This window comes from Eptatretus burgeri, chromosome 12 (assembly GCF_056783735.1).
Source record: "Eptatretus burgeri isolate ZD-2024b chromosome 12, Ebu_testis_v1, whole genome shotgun sequence".
Lineage (NCBI taxonomy): Eukaryota > Metazoa > Chordata > Myxini > Myxiniformes > Myxinidae > Eptatretus > Eptatretus burgeri.
Genome location: NC_140972.1, coordinates 14,721,310 through 14,736,365, shown reverse-complemented (window position 1 = coordinate 14,736,365; position 15,056 = coordinate 14,721,310). Strand labels below are relative to the sequence as shown.

Below are 15,056 nucleotides of genomic sequence, written 5' to 3'. Positions count from 1 at the left end.
CTTAAAGCTTAGCCATGAGCATCGACCTAAACACTGTTCTCACCTGCAAAAACTCAAGAAAGTTTTGCTTCATTTTCCTGAACTTGGTCACAAATAACAAACGGTTCTTAAAATTTCGATTGCAACATAAACTTACTGATCTCTTCTCATGTTGAGCATACTTGCAAGTTTAAAACAATTATTTATAAATCTTGAAAGGAAATACAGTACATTTGATGGTTGGCAATGATGTTTAGAACCTGTGAAGAAGATAAAGAAAATACAAAAGGTTGAATTGGATGTTTTTCAAAATTATTTTCCTCAAGATCAAGAAACTTCTTCCAAATTTCTCCAATATCTTTTATCCACTCAAGTAGTATCAGCTTTTCTCTCACCTGTCCTCAAAATAGTCTTCAATGGCATTTGTGACTTTATCATTGCCATCAAAGGGGTTAGTGGGGTGGCCTTGAGGTACACACACTCACCTCTAAATTATCTAACCTGTGTTTAAATCCCGACCCAGCTATAAACTGTCATCCCATTGTTTCACATAAAACAGGCGTTCCGTCTGCCAGCATTCATTGGTGGACGTTAAAAATCCCACGGTGTCCCTCGCAGAGAGTAAGCCAGCTATCACCGGCACCCTGAACAAATTACAAATTCCTGCACTAAACAGTAGAGGGCATTGCATCAGCAACACAGCTGCACCCTCAGGCAATGGTGCTACCCCACAGCCTTGTGCTGTAATACGGACAATGATGATTGCCCTCAAAAAAACATACCTACTGATTTTTTGTTCCTTCAAATTTCAAAACAAATAAGTCAGAGGTGATTAAATTTGATTAGTATGGAGAATAATGAAGATTTCAAATCTCAATGCTGTTCATTTTGCAGTTGCAACTTGTGAATATGCCTGGTGTTGGCTTAATGGTTAGAGTGGTGGGCTTGAGATCCGAAGACCCTGAGTTCAAATTCCCCTTGGCTGTTGAATTAATACCAGGTGGGGTTGACTTTGCCTGTCATCCTTCCGAGGTCGGCGAAATGCATGCCAGCATGCTGGTATCCTGTGTCGGAGTGGCGACCCATCCAGGACAGTGCCCGATAGCCAAGGAGACGACTTAGGCAGCACCAACACTCTGCACAGAGTATGGTCCCAATGGATGGATGGATGGATGGATGGCACTTGTGAATTGTCGCTGAGAGAATTATCCTGAAGAATGAAAAATTCCTCAACTGAGCTTATTATATAGCTTCTCATTCAGACTTTTGCTGAGTCTTTCGAATAATTGAGAGAATTACAACAAAGGTCCAGTACATAAATTTTGTAATGATTCGATCAACATAACCGGTCCAGCTGAGGCTCCGAATAAAAATGTATGTGGTACGGGGAATTGGGGCATTTCCAGTCCAAACCTTCTTACAAGCACATCTAAATAAATCTTACAGGTTAAGGGAATCAGACTCGGTGGCGTAATGGTGAGAGCGTCCACTCTGAGTCTGGGAGGTCGATGGTTCAAACCCCGGTGGAGTCATACCAAAGACTTTTAAAAAGGTACTCTCTCTGCTTCTTTGCTTGATGCTCAGTATTTAAAAGGATAGAGCAAGGACAAACAATGTTGGGAAGGCAATGGCAAACCACTCAGCATAACCGTTGCCAAGAAACTGCTGTAGCAGTACTCATGCTCTGAAAAGAGTATGGTGCATCATAATCATCATGAAGGCTAAGGAAAGAGCTGCTACATGCAGACAGACATTAAACAACATCGGACTTGTCTTCAAACACATCCAGGGACCTTTGGGGAAGTGATGTAACTTCTCAGCGCACTCTGAGTGTCAGCAATGCCATCTTGTGATGTCACTTTCTCTGTAATCAGTGGGGTAATTAAGGGGAGATCTCCCCCAATAGGATACCAACCCATAGCATATTGTTGCGGACCAGGTATTGGCCGCGAGCACAACAGCTAGGTGGAGCAGTACCGAACACCCGGAATCGAGATCGTACCCTTCGGAAAACTCCGACAGGTACGGGTCCCTTACCGGACCGCGAGTCGTCAATAATTCCACCATGTGGTACAGGGTTATTTGCCAATCTTCAACATACCTAGAGCTCCATGTGGCGAGTTACCAAGTATTCACACCCTTGACGGCCCTCGTACGAGTCGAGCTCCAGCAGATCCTCACGCGCTCTGGCAGATTCCCTCGCTCGACGTCCCTTTTATCGCTATTGGGCGCGGTTCGCTCCTCGTGACCCGCTTTCGAGCGCGGTTCGCTCCTCGTGACCCGCTCTCGGGCGCGGTTCGCTCAGGCATGGCTCGCTCTCAGGCGCGGTCCAAGCGAACCAATTCATCACCATATTTGGGAATGGAATTCAGTCCGCTCATCGTTGGGTGGGACAGAACGCATTCCCTTACTTGGCGCGCAGCCAAGCGAATCGGTTCATGACCATATTTGGGAATGGAATTCCATCCCCGAATGAATTCCGAACACGCCCGCATACCAGCGAGCGCGCGGAGAATGCCGGGAGCAGAGAGTTATCATTGTTGTAGTTGGAGATGGAGCCGTAGTTGTTGTTGTGAGTGAGGTAAAAACCCTAACTATCAAAATAACTCACAGCGCATGTACATTTATTCACCCATTAAACAAGGGATGGGGACCCTAACTAAAACACATACTTACCGATATAACTATTCTATAGGACCTGTATGTTGTGTGCTCATGGCTTCCAGATTCGTAACAATATATCCATGTTCTATTCTCTAAATGTTGAGCATCAAGCAATGAAGCAGCAGGTATTGTCTTTACTTTGAATCAGCCTAGGTCAGAATTGAATGGCCAACCTCACCGAGTCAGAGCGGACAGTCAAACCAAAATGACACTGAGATTGGTGGTATTTGAATTTGGGATTGAAATTTTGAACCGTTGCATCATTCTGAGTTGCATTACTTGAGGGAAAGATTTATCTCTACTGTACGTCAGGGTCAAAAACTGTTTTGACAATCCTCAATTTATAAAATGTCTGTTGTAATGATAGAAAAGCAGAGCAACACCTTCTTTCTCAAATAAAAAAAAAATGCTCAAATTGGTAACACATAGATACAAGTTAGAAAAAAACTTTTTTTAATGTTAAAGGATGTTAGGATGACATGCGAAAACATGTGTAAGCAAGGTTGGGATAGTCACAATAAATTATCATGCGAAACTATCTGTACATCTTTCTTTGAATTATGGTTGTTGTTACCTGTCCATCCCTCCATCCATTTGCAATCTTAGTGAATATTTTCATTGTTTCCATGTTTGAATTTGACCAGTGAACCATGAAACAGTTAAAACACACACACACACACACACACACACACACACACACACACACACACACACACACACACACACACACACACACACGCACACACATCATTTTGCAGGCACAACCACAACCCTCTTGTGAACAGGCCCTTGCTGCTCCGATGGTTGGCAGCGAGTGCCCCAGAAGCAGTGGGGGAAAGAGAGGGGCATTTCTATATGTGGAGGAATTGCGTTGCTTTGCCAGAAAGTCACCCAGATAGCTCAGATGGCAGAGCACTCGTATGGTTTGCCAGGGGACCCTGGGTTCAATTCTTGGTCTGGGAGTAATTTTTCCACATATATTTATAATGTTTATTCCATCCTGTTCATTTATAATTATATTACTGCACCCCCTGTGGTGATGAATTGCAGACATGGAATTGCCCCCCCACTGGGGGAAGACCCTCTTGTGAACAGGCCCTCACTGCTCCTATGGATGGCAGCAAGTGCCCTGGAAGCAGTGGGGGGAAAGAGATTGGCACTTGTACATGTGGAAGAATTGCGTTGCTCAGTCCAGATATAGCTTGCCCAGATGGCTCAGATTGCAGAGCTCTGGTCCAGTTTGCCAGAGGACCTGGGTTCAATTCCCTGTCTGTGCCTGTAATTTTTCTGTATGTATATATATATATATATATATATATATATATATATATATATATATATATATATATATATATATATATATATATATATATATATATATATGTATATATGAGACGACCTGTGAATTTACTTGGGTTCCCATTGTGACAGCGGTTGATAAAAAAATCATTTCAAAGAAAAAAAAGATAGCTCCAGCGAACTGTACCGCTGAGGTTGTTTGCATTAATCAAATAATCCCGAAGAGTACTTCACTGAATCGGGAATTGATTTTTTTAATAATATGTTTTCGTTGCCCGATTTGAACGAAACTTGATATTGCGCGTCATTGTGAAAAAAAAAAACGGAGAAAAGAAAGTCGAAGAAATTATTGTGCGTAATCTTCTAAACACAATTTTATTTATTAATGAACACGGAAGTATGAACACCCATGCTCCCATACCTGAAGTATTAGATCAAAATGTCGGTTTATTTTATGCTTAAAAATAAACCGTTCTTTGTCTATACTAAATGTTTGAGATTTTTAAATAAATCATTTCAAGAAAAAAAAAAAGATAATTCCAGCGAACTATACTGCTGAGGTTGTTTGCATTGATCAAATTCTCCCGAAGAGTACTTGACTGAATTGGGAATTGATTATTAAATAATTTTTTCGTTGTCCGATTTGAACGAAACTAGATAATCTACACCGCATGAGAATGATGAGTAAGGTGGCACTAAAATTTTTGCGCTATCCTGCATCGTATTGGCTGTTTTTCGGGAACATACATACATACATACATACATACATATATATATATATATATATATATATATATATATATATATATATATATATATATATATATATATATACACAAGATGAGAGTTTTAGTAATATATAGATAGATAGATAATACATCATCCCAACATCCTTTTACATGACAAAAAAAAACAAAGGTTTCATTGCTTGTTTTTGTATATTTTTAAAATGTACATTAAAAAAAAAATTTACATTTTAAAAAATACATTTTTAATCACCCATGTTATTTACTGTTTGTCGTACTTCAATGACGACAAGTCGACGACAAACTGCATGGCTGCATTGCATGCAAGCTTTACGGATGGAAGAGAGCTCCTGCACTCAGTGTACGTGCTGTCACACCACCTTCCGGGTGGGTGGAGTTGGTGCATTACTTATTAAAAAAGTCTAAAGGTTTGATGATTTAATGGTCCGAAAGGTCTAAAGGTCAAACTGAAAGGTCGAGACATAGTCATGGTGCAATAATATGTAATTTATAGATTACTCATGGTCCAATACGATGTAATTAAAAACTTCATAGAAGCACAGAATAGCCCTCACATTCAAATGATGGTACTTAATTAATAGACGTATTCACAAGGGTCGACCGAGACTTCACCGTGTATATTGGTTAAAAATACATATAACAGTTGTAAAAAATATATATGTTGTTATGGTTGTGGGGGTAGATGAAAGAATTTAATGGGGAACATAGCATTGTGTAGAGTTGCTTGGTCCCTGGACGTGTAGGAGGCATCTCGATGTAAATAAGTGGGGAACCTGTGAGCTTAAGTTTTACGTGTCACCACACGAGGGGGGTGGTGTCATGTTAATTAGCTAGGGTTTAAGAATAAGCTTCCTCAGAATGTAATCACCCCTCTGTGATTTTTCTCTGTGTTTTTATATTTCTAAATTGGCAATAAAGTTGGGGGAACACGTCTCTAAAATAACTACAAGCAGGCGGAAAGCCCTGCCTTCAAAGGGTGACAACAGGTGAAGTCACACCCCCGAGGGATGATTGATGGGTGTGACTTGAGAGGATGTGACGTGACTTGTCTCTATCTGACATTAACAACTTGTACACAGAGTTATCGCTCCAGAGTGTGTTTCCACATTTAGAGGCACTAAAACGTTCTGATGAGGCAGTGCATGTGGTCAATCATGTACTCAGCTCATAACATACAAAGGGCTATGCTTTGCTGAAAGTACCAATAATATTGTTACGTTTGAGGGGGGGTATGCATTCAAAGGGTAATTAGGATGTTTAATTAGGTATGCCATGCTGTTCGAGTTTACCAGGATCTCGATGTAATAAGTAGTAATTCAGTGGTGATAAGTTGTCTAGTAAATGTTCATTTCTTCAAGGGGGAAATGATAAATGTCACGTAATTAGATAGGGACACGGGATAGGGTAAGGGTGTCTGTGTAAACCCCTTTTGGTATTCTCTGAAGACTGGCCGTGACGTCACAGGACAGTGCAGCGGATGGCTCCGCCCCGTGATCACGATTGGCGGAAGGCGATGGCGGTGGGCCAATAAACGGCTCGATTGGGAGTGACGAGGACGAAGGATAAAAAGGTTCTGTTCGGGGTCGAAAAGGAAGAAGAAGATTACAACCAGAACGATCATGTTTTTTTGGTGTGGAAGCTGTGGCGGCAGAGAGCGTCGTGGCTGCTGTGCTGAGTCGATCGTGCTCTTGATCGTGTCTGGGAGCCTTGCCGAGCCTCGTGCCTCACCTCGGTTGGCTCGGGGGTTCTGCTGACTCGGAGTGCGGGGTCGGGCGGCGGGCGGACCTGCCTCCCTCTCCTGCTCGCGGCTTGGCGCGGGAGCTGGTTCCCTGGCGGCTGTGGGCGGACTTGGGCCAGGACCAGGAGGTCGACAGCACCGCGGTTTCTCCTGCCCCCCCCTCCCGCCCTGGCGAGAGCAAGGCCGGCTCGTCCGGCGCCGATCCAGGGACAGTTGCGTCCACACCACGGTCCAGCCTGACCACCAGAGATAGCTACGTTTTGTGTGTGTGTGTGTGCGTGTGCTTGGCGCCTTAGAGGGATTGAGAACTGTATATTCATTGGAATTGTCTGTGTTTTTGCCCACGCCCGATCCCACACCATCCCGTCGAATCGCCCCGGATCCCTCTTCTTGCCGAGTCTTGTTATTTCTGGTAATAATAAAAACAAATAAACATCATCAACTCAGTGAAAAGTGACTCGTGCCACCTTCCTCGTCCCGTTTGCGGTAGAGCGATTAGAACCGCCATGTTTGGGTTATAAACAAATAAATCGCCTCCATCGTTTCGGCTCATTCTACGTTGGCGGGACTGTTAAAGTCCCGTGGACGTCACAATATTTAACATGCATTTTACATCGGGGAGAAAATGGTTTATTGTCGCCACTGAAAGTAGCAGTGGTGGAGTCAGGCATGCCGAGAGGGTGAACGCCCCGCCTTCCAGGGTTTCATGTGAGTAGGTCACGCACAGGAGGTGGAGGATTGATAGGTGTGATCGAAGAGTAAGGGTTGGTTGCGCATTTTGAGAGGCGAGAGAGAGCGCATGTGAGAGGAGACGGGAGTTCAGGGTGATCACATGCACGAAGCAAGATGCCGGCCTTTGGCTCTTGGTTGAATCATGAGAAATGGACCCCGAGCCTTGTGTACGTCATAGCGGGCCGGTGAGGATAATCGATGCATGAAGCGACTGTAGTGCGGCTCTGAGCCTTGGTGTTGAGTGCCGCTCGCAGATTGTCGGCGTGCATTTGTCCTGCTATGAGAGAAGCGACGAGGAAACATTTTGTGTGCGTCTGCATGTGCTGGTGGAGCCGTGTCGATTGCAAATTCCACAAAGATCCGTTCTGGGCCAAGCTATATACAAGAATACTCAAAAGGATGGGTTTTCTTTTTATTTTGTTTTCCCTTTGTCTGTATTTGAGTGTGTATGAAGAGACACCTCGACTTTAGGATTTATTCACTTCATTTTTATCATTACCTTTTGAATTATTGTCCTTTGTAAATATTTGTTATTTTCATTAAATGTGTTCATTTTAATAAAATGTATCCGTGTATTTGTAGTGGTCTTTGAGTATAAAATCCCGTGTTGTGCTGTGCATCCATCCCCATGCTTCTGTCGCTCCGCCATTGCACCCCTGCCCCTCCCGCATGCATTATAATCTCTGAGGATCAACGTGTCCGCCTCCTATAAATAAGGAACCGCTCACCCATCTGGGGGTTGGCGGTGTTAACCACCCGTCGCCACAATTAGGGTTGGGGGTTAACCTTGGCCGACACCACTGCGACAATATATACATATATATTTATATACATACAGTGTACATTTATATTGTTACGGTTGTGGAAATTCGCATTACACCATAAAGGGCCTTCAGGTGAGATATCTGTCAGTACATGTGCAGTTAGCCCAAACCCATTGTATTGAGGGAATTTATGTGATCCATCCGGGCTGCGACGGTTTGAGTTAGCCATTTTTCTGTTCTATCTTATATTTCAAACAAACAGCATCGCAACAACCACGCCATCCCCACCACAGAGCCAACTACACTACAACCACGCCACCTCCACCATCTACGCTACCACGTCTTCGCCACTCGCCATTCAATAGGCCCCGTGCGGTTACGATCTCCGCGAAGAAACAAACAAAAACCAACAACGATGCTCGGGGGTTTTCCCGCCTGTTTCTCCTGTTTAAATTATCCGCGCTCGGTGTGGGGGAAGTGCGATCCGAGCCGGGGGTCAAAGGTGAGAAAAGGTGGGGGCCTCTTTTTGGGGGAATAATTCTCTGGCCCTGAGCCAAAAACTGACTCCCTCGGCCCCCGCACGGGGCGGGGTGGAGGGAGAGCGAGAGGGCACGCCCCCCTTCGAGAGGCTTCTCCAAGAAGCTCGAAGGGAGGCGGGGCCGAAAACGGGGCAGAGCGAAGGGCGGAGCCCCGCGCTACAAAAGGCGGACAGCACGGACCTTGGGGAGTGAAGTTGAGTTGAGGAAGTTGAGTTGGTTCTTCGAGGCTTCCTGTCTCCAGAGTTGAGTTGGTTTTTTGAGGCTTCCCGTCTCCTAAGAGAGAAGTTGTCTTTGAGGCTTCCTGTCTGCTTGACTTGTCGGGGGAAGAGGTCCTGCGCTCGCGGCTTGGCGAGTGACCTGTGAACGGAGGCACGAACGGGAGATGCGGCAGTGCCGGTTGTGAGGTTGGACCTGCGCGTCCGGACGAGGAGTGCCGGAGAGGGTTCGCCGGCCGCGAGAGAGGTAGGGGCCAGGCGTGACCACGCTGACGGTCGTGGGAGAGGGACTCACCAGCCACGGAAAGGGAAGTCGCGACTTCTTTTTTTTTTCCTTTGCTTTTTGTGTAAATGTCTGTGGGTGGTGCCAGTCTGGCTCAAGCAGTATTGTTTTAAGTGTTGACGTGTGTACGTGTATAGTCAGTTGTAGCTCTGCATTTGCTTCTATTGTTTTAACTGTTTTATGTGCATTTTTCTTTTGCTGTATAGATGTGCATTATGTGCCTTCTGTGTGAAATAAATGTGCATTGTGTGAACTTGTTCTCCGTTTCGCTGCGTCCTTTCCTTTGGTTGAATCTCCATCTTGCATCACGTAATGGGTTCGTAGTGGGTTTAAAAGGCCCGGTAATTAATCGGAACCGTTAAGGCCGACGATAACACCGCTCAGTTATCACTGTAGCACAGAACGGACCGCTTAAGCGGTTCGTGTCTAGAGTCAGCCTGTGGCGTGGTACGATCGCCCAGTAGACCACTCACGCAGGTACTTAGGTAGGTCGAATTTGGCGAGCAACCCTATCCTGCGCGGATGGGCAATTGGCACGATTGTGGTGAGGTTAAACTCACACCCGTGACTAGCTCCCGGCGTTGTTCCGAGAGGGTCACGACTGAATTGTCCGTTCCGGTGGGTGAGGCGGCCGCCATTCGAGTCGAGCGGCCGATCGCACGCCGGCGGGCGCGAATTCGCAACAATATACATATATATTGTTACGGTTGTGGAAATTCGCATAACACCATAAAGAGTCCTCAGGTGAGATATCTCGATAAGTCCATGTGTAGTTAGCCCACACCCGTTGTATAGAGGGAATTTATGTGATCCATTCGGGCTGCGATCCTTCAGTTAGCCATTTTTTCTTTCTCTATTGTTATTTTCGACCATTAAGCCGCCAACAACGCAAACAGCCACTATCTTTACCTTCACAACTCCATCCCGCAAACATCGCTTCACCGCCAATCCCAAACGACACCATAACCATCAAACCACACAGAAAACCCTCCACCACCTTCGCCTTTCTCCTTCACAACCAACAACCGCACCATCTGTGAACACTGAACGTCGGGCTGTCTTGGGCCCGTTCGGCGATTGGTGCCAAACGCACCGAGCCGCGAGCGCGAATGGCGGCCTTTCCGAGGGGAAAATTCGGATCCAAAATGCTTCACACCCACTTCCCCTCCGTCCAATGGGCGAACGCGAGGCAGCTTGGCCCTGCCTCCAAGCGCGTGTATGTGAAGTCGGTTTATGCAAATATGCAGATCAAGGGAGGTTCACACCCCTTTTTGCCCGACCAATGGCTGAACAGAGGGTGGCGTGGCCCGCCTCCAATCGCGTTTTGATCCGCATATTTGTATATCGGCTCCTCCTGAGACCTATAAAGATACGAGCGCAAGGCGACTCGCGCGCGTGAGTTGAGGGCGTGAGTTGAGGGCGTGAGTTGAGGGCGTGAGTTGAGGGCGTGAGTTGAGGGCGTGAGTTGAGCTTGGAGAGAAGTTGCGGAGGAATTGCATGGAAGACGGCGGAGGGCGACGAGGTTGCGGTGTGGGGGTCGCTCGACCCATCGCGGGATCCAGGCCAGCCAGCCATACCCCTCTCCCTGAGCATCAACGATTCCCCCCCCCATTCGCGCTGAGATAGTGCCGAGGGGGCCCCCATTCCCCCCCCACCCTAAACGTGGTGCCAACGGGACCGCTCGCGCGGAGCACACCGGAGAGGACTCGCCGACCACGGAGTCGGGGAGCAGCGGCGCGAACATTGCGGCTTGCCCGCCATCGCGTCACGAGGACGCGGGTAAGACCTCCTCGGTCTCGTGGGCCTGGTTGATCCTCCAGGATTCACGTACATTTGGTCTACAGACCTGTCTTCCTCCTCGCCTATGACGGTGGCTTTCTTTTTCCTTTGCTTTTTGTGTAAATGCTTGTGGTGGCGCCGTCTGTTAAGTAAAACTGTGTAAGTGTTGCCATGCATGTAAATAAACCCTTGCTTTTATTCGGTTGTAGCTCTGCATTTGCTTTTGTTGCAGAACTATATGACTGAATATACATGCTTGCTTTGTGTCCGTGTGTCGCGCAATAAAATGCTTGCTTGTTGAACTGTTCCCGCTCTGCTTCGTCTCCCTTCTTTTTATTGACTCTCCATCCTGCATCGCGTAAGAGATTGGTAGTGGGTGCAAGTTCCCGGTAACTAATCTGAACCGTTGAGGTCGACGATAACTCCGCTCGGTTATCTCTGCAGTACGGAACGAACCGCTTGAGCGGTTCGTGTCCAAAGTCGACCTGCGGCGCGGTACGATCGCCCGATTAACCATCTGCGTAGGTACTTAGGTAGGTCGAGTTTGGCGAACAACCCTATCCTACGCGGGTGGCCGATTGGCACGATTGTGGTGAGGTCGAAAGACCCACCCGTGACTAGCTCCGGCGTTGTTCCGAGAGGGTCACGACTGAATTGTCCGTCCGGTGGGCGACGTGCCGCGATTCGAGTTACGTGGTCGATTGCATGCCGGTGGGCGCGAATTCGCAACAATATATATATATATATATATATATATATATATATATATATATATATATATATATATATATATATATATATATATATATATATATATATATATATATATATATATATATATATATAGTTGTTGAATTCCCGCCCGTCGGCGTGCGAACGACCACGTCTAACCAATTGCGGTCGCTTCGCCCACCGAACGGACAATCCAGTCGTGACTTTCTGGAACAACACCAGAAACCAGTCACGGGTGGGTTTTTAATCCCACCACGACCCAGTCCGTATTTTACCCGCGCGAAATAGGGTCAATCGCCGAATATCGATATACCAAAGTTCCCAGGTGGGTAACCTACCAAGCGACCGTACCTCGGCGAAGGCCTACTTGGACACGAACCGCTTAAGCGGTCCGTTCCGTTCTGGGATAACCGAGCGGGTATTATCGCCAGACCTCGCCGGACCCGATTCTATTTATCGGCTATTTAAAAACCAATTATATTCCGAGTGCAAGATGGGGCAGTTCAATGAGGGAATGGACGCAACGAACAGGTTTACATTCACACAAGGACATTTATTATAATAAAGCACGTATGCAATTAAACAAGGCAAAACACGAATGCAATTATACAAGCAAGAAAAGCACGACAAAAGAACTACAACCGTCTACTTATTATGTACAATCACTTGCACTTAACAGCAGTTCCTACTTATGAGACGGGCCCACGGACACACGTACGCACACACACACACCCAAGAAATGGTGGCAGAGGCCTTCAATAACGAGCTCGAGCTCGCAGGACAGGTGAGCTGAAACCCAGAGCCTATCTCGAACCTCTCCACCTCGTGTGGTCTTCAAGTTGTTCGGACCCGGGCTCCAGCGAGAGCGAGCTGGACCCAATCGCCGTGATCCTTCCCGAGCTCCGCGAATCCTCCCGAGCTTCTCAACACACGCTGATGAGACGAGGCGCCGATCCTTCCCGTCGATGCGTCGCTTCCCCGAGGAACCACCTCCACGAAGAGGTCGATGAGTCGCACCAAGCCGGGAACCAAAATGGAGAACAAAGAGCTCCACGAACCAAGAAGAAGCCACCACTCGCAGCTCGAGCCGAGCGACCGGCTTAACTTTCTTCCAAACAGGGCAGCTTGAAGCAAAAAGCTCTCCCAAGCCAAGCAGAAGCTGAAGCTCACGGAACCATCAAAGCAAAAAGCCTCCAAAAAGCCTCCTCCCGAGCCAGACCTCAGCCGAAGCTCACTGAGCCAGCCGAAGCAAAAAGCTTCCGAAGGCCTCAACCCTAACGCAAGCCAAGTCGGACCCGACAGTCTCTTGAATGGCTACTCTCAACTCCCTCCTCCAACTCTGCCCTCCAACTCAGCACCTGAACAAAAGAAAAAGATCTCCTCTTATCCTTCTCCGCCCCTCCCCCTTCTTCACGCACAGCGTGACTCATGCCCTCGTGATCCATCCCCCCGCTCAACCTCGGGTGGGAGGGTGTTATTGACATCATGAGTCATGAACCGGCAGGGTTCTTCCTCTTCGCAGAAGAGGGGGAGGGAGTCTCCATTGTTTGTTCCCTTACTATTAAATCGATCCGCAGCGCATCTAATCGATTTCTGAACATTTAAACAATGAAAGGTGAGCTATCTCGGAAACAAGCACTTATCGACATATCTGACTAAAGGAACCTGTATGTTGTGTGCAATCGAATTCCAAATTCGTAACAATATATATATATATATATATATATATATATATATATATATATATATATATATATATATATATATATATATATATATATATATATATATATATATACACACACATACAAATAAAAGGCAGTGTGTGTGTCAGTGTGTGTGTGTGTCAGTGTGTGTGTGTCAGTGTGTGTGTGTCAGTGTGTGTGTCTCCTCCATAACTCCAAAACCATAAAACCTAGCAGCCTGAAACTTTGCATGCATACCAAGAAAACTCCAAGGAAATGCAAGAGTTAAAATTGTGTGGTTGGATTAATTAAACCACCCCTTTTGAAGATAATTAATGGCCTTATTTATTTATATCCTTCATCACGCGATCCTCGGCCACTTCACTCTTCGGGTCTGAAGGCATTTCCTGGGTTACCTCGCTGGGGTCTGAAGCTGCCATGTTTTTTGGCTTGGTCAACCATGCCTTGACTTGGAACAGGCCGCAACGATTTCTTCACAATAAAATTGTTGTTTTCACTTTCTTCAGTCATATTATCGAATGCCTTTTCTTCATAACTACGAATCATTCGGTACATTGCAATACATACAAACATCCGGAGACGTCAACGTTCGTGGCTTGACATTTCAGGCGTCTCCGGGAGGTGAATCTTTAATGTGTTGAAAATCGCATGCCAAACTAGCCCTTTATTAACATTAATTTCATTGGAGTGTTTGCTTGAGTGCTTAAGCTACTTGGCAAGCACTCTCAAAGCTGCTTGGTTGTTCGTTTCAGTAAAAGTATCCATGTTCTCAAGGGAACATCGATTAGACAGACTACATTTCTGCCTATGTTAGGCCCTGCGGTGCCATGCAGTTGGTGCCTCGGGAGGTGTCTCATCTGCTGAAAATATGCGAATTTATTTTTACAGGATATCATTTTATTCGACCTTTTGTGCGATCTCCTAATATCATCCACCCCTCACTTCGACCACCCTCCTAATATAATCCACCCCTCACTTCGACCACCCTCCTAATATAATCCACCCCTCACTTCGACCACCCCTCCTAATATAATCCACCCAACACTCAGATTAAAGCCAAATGCTAAACCAGTATTCCAGAAGGCAAGACAAATTCCATACTCAATGGCAGACAAAGTAGGCAAAGAGTATGATAGACTGATAAAAGCAGAAATGCTGCAACCAGTAGCAGTCAGTGATTGGTCTTCACCAGCAGTATATGTTCCCAAACCGAATCAATCAGTTAAGAGTCTGTGGTGACTCTAAAGCCCTAAATGAGGCAATTGAGGAAGATAATTACAAATTACCAAATACTCAGGATTTTGTTGCCAACATAACACAGAATAGCACACAGCCAAAAGTATTTTCCAAGCTTGATTTAACAGGAGCATTCAATCAATTATTCCTTTATGAAGATTCCTCTAAACTACGAGTGCTAAACACACAGAAAGGTCTTCTAGCTCCAAAAAGGCTGTTTTTGGTGTAAAAACAGCACCGTCTCAGTTTCAAGTAACCATGGTCAAAATTATGTTAGGAATAGAAAATGTCCATTGCTATATGGATGACATAGTGGTAGCCACTGAAACTGTAGATCAGCAATGTGAAGGTGTTAAAGAAGGTGTTACAAACATTGAAGAAGTACAATGTGCGACTAAATGGTGTGAAATGTCAATTTTTTATGGAACGACTTGAATATCTAGGCCACAGTTATAGTGCCGAGGGGATTCGCCCATTACAAAACACGGTAGAGGCAATTCAAAAAGAAGAGAAACCAACAAATGTGTCCGAATCAAAATCTCTGCTGGGGATGGTAAACTACAATGGAAAATTCTTTCCCAAATTTGTCCTCAAACCTGGCACCCCTCCATGACTTATTGAAC

At 45.8% G+C, this 15,056-nt stretch overlaps 1 protein-coding gene across 3 annotated transcripts in view; it reads right to left on the bottom strand.

The window, feature by feature from the left end:
- LOC147015141 (ras GTPase-activating-like protein IQGAP1) overlaps window positions 1-15,056 on the bottom strand; it is a 255,416-nt gene that overhangs the window by 72,290 nt on the left and 168,070 nt on the right. The gene's annotated exons all lie outside the window — the stretch shown is intronic.